The sequence below is a fragment of the Paramisgurnus dabryanus genome, chromosome 23 (assembly GCF_030506205.2).
Source record: "Paramisgurnus dabryanus chromosome 23, PD_genome_1.1, whole genome shotgun sequence".
In the NCBI taxonomy this organism is placed as follows: domain Eukaryota; kingdom Metazoa; phylum Chordata; class Actinopteri; order Cypriniformes; family Cobitidae; genus Paramisgurnus; species Paramisgurnus dabryanus.
The window spans coordinates 24,869,153-24,871,943 of NC_133359.1; positions in this window are offsets into that span (position 1 = coordinate 24,869,153).

Below are 2,791 nucleotides of genomic sequence, written 5' to 3' on the forward strand. Positions count from 1 at the left end.
TACAAGCTTTTGATGAAATTGCACCAAAACTAAACGTGCATAAAAACATAAAAAAGTCATTTAAATAAGCGAAAAAATATTTTTTATGAGCTCAAAAATTTGAATATAATGTGCTATTGCTGAAAATTGCCCATCTCTAAAGGAGAATATTCATCTTTAAAGTTTAAGAAACAAAAAAGTACTGATAAGCATTCTCAAACATATATATTCTGTAAGCACTCATTTATCCATAATGATGTAATTTATTTTTTAATAACATATTGTCGCTGTCGGGCAAAGATACTCTCTGGACACCAAGACCATGTCTATGGGTTCAAGAATAACAGAATATTGGCCATTTGAAACTCGAAAGTCATCACTTTATTTTGTCCCATTGTTTTCCATTTTGCGTGTGGTAAAACTCCTGTGCGCGTCGTTCAAATTCATTGAAATTTCGTACACTTGTAGTTTAGCAAGTATGTATAATACAATCAGTCTGCACATCGTCTGAGGAAATCCGAAGTTGCGTCGAGGGGAACCAAGCTGACAGCCGCGACAGCAGAGATTGTCACGTACCTACAGAAGGGTATTGGAAAAAGCTTGCATCTGACCTGCAGCGATATCATTCTGGCTTGTTGGGATGTCAGCCAGCGAGAGTCATCTGATTCTGACCTTGTTCTTTTACTCCTTAGAGTCTAAAACCAGGAGGGCATATTAAGTATTCATTGTATTTTCATTTTAACAGAGCAGCTATGGTTGCGCGTTTCACACACCTCTCCAAACCACGTTGTTAACACTATGCTTGTTCGACTTCATGCGGCGCCGCAAGAACCGACAGCCGGATGACGTCAGAGTACCGCGAGAATGATTCAAGAAATCATATTTCGCCTCGCTCTCGCGATACTGTGACGTCTTCTGGCTGTCGATTCTCGGGGCGCCGCATGAAGTCGAACAAGCCTATTGACAGCAGCAAAAGCTACGCATGCGCTTTTAACTTGTAAAACTCAAAGGTGAATGGGTAATGTAGTCTCTGCTCTCGGTGGGACGAATTAGGTAGCTTGCATTGTGAAGGGCGCTTTGAAAAGCGGCAGCGCAGCCAAATAATTAAATTAAGCCTCTGATTTAAACAGATGTGCAAACGAGCGTTCTGGTACGTTAGAAGTAGGTTCTGGGCGCAGGGAGAGGCGGTGGTACGCTCAAGAGCTATATTTGGAAGTGGCGGTACTGGCCCACATTAAAGCACTGGCGGTAGCAAAGGTAGACGGCCCTTTGAAAAGCAAAAGAAAGCTGATAAAAATGAGAAACCTACACTGAAATAAATTGGAGTAGGATTTAGGCTACTTAACAAAATCTAAACATTTTTCACTCAGAAAATGCTAGTAAATATAAACAAAATTATCAGCAGCTTTATTTTTATTACTTTTTTAATTTTAATTCACTCTTTGTTTCAGCGATGTTTATAAATGTACTATATTTTTGCATTTTGATTACAAACTGTTCTACACTGAAAAGAAACTAATGTAACCTGATTTAATCACGTAAAACATGAGTCTAAACACAAGCACCACTTTTCTGAATGATGATAATCACAAACATCCCAGAGTTTGTAAATCAATTGTTTGTAAAACATATTTAATGCTAACTTTACTTAAAAATTCAGAAAATATTTTTTACAGTGTATAAATAAAAAGACATGAAGGAAGTTAATTCCAAAATGTAATTAATTGTACATGGTTTAGCTGCTTGTTTTAGCAGCTACCAGTGACAGAGAGTCAAGAAATTAAAAACCACCCACCCCTAGGTCTGCCAATTCTTTGCCAACCCCCAATGCTAATCGATCACCTCATCAAAGAAAACCGGTTTATCCAGTTTTCACCAGCGTGTTGGGTTTTAATATCAACCTTTGCAGTTTCTTTGTTAAAATGTAATTTAAGCAAATAGGCCTAATACATAAGCTGTATGTTATTTTAAATGAATGTTTATAACTTATAAAATTAAGTGGATATCAGGTAACTTAATTTGACATATGTTGATATAACCTAGGCTCTTAAGTCCCACGCAATCGCCATGAGACACACGCATTTCTGTCAGTTCACACGCCCACACACCAAACCTTGTAAGCTATTTATCACGCTGAGAAGTAAAATAGAACTTTTCCTGCTATACAAATTAATAAAGGAGGTGCTGGTATACAGAGCATTTCTGTCGAGTTTAGCAGTACATTTTTTAGGTGTGGTCAACTTTACGCAGCGCCACAAGAACCGACAAGCAGATGACATCAGAGTACCGCGAGAAATAAAGCGGAGGAGGTTGGTTTTAAATCGCTCTCGCGGTACTCTGATGTCATCCACTCATGTTTGAGTCTGTATCAGATGAAAATACAGATTTTGAGGAACAACTTATTGTTTGGAGATTGTCAATGGACGTTTCTGAGTGGTATGTTTGTTTTTTCAGTGTAGACCTGCAAAACGCCAAATGCATAAAAATTAATTAATATGGTAATGTCTTAGCATGATATGTTTTCTAAAATGTTTAAAAATGAACAAATCAGTTGTGCGAAACTACACAGAATTTTTTTTTAATGAAACATATTCAATGGTTACAGTGCCTCATGGTGGGGTTTAACCCCTGGTTCAGTTTACCCCATCTGTTTCACTTTGCCCCACAGCCACCGTTCTGGGAAACTGCCTAGCTTAGTAATTCAGGCTAATCTTTAGCTAAATCATTCACATGGTTTTATACATTAGCCTATCACAAATATTTATGGTATGAATATTTAGACCTGGATAAATCTACTTTAACATAACAGCCT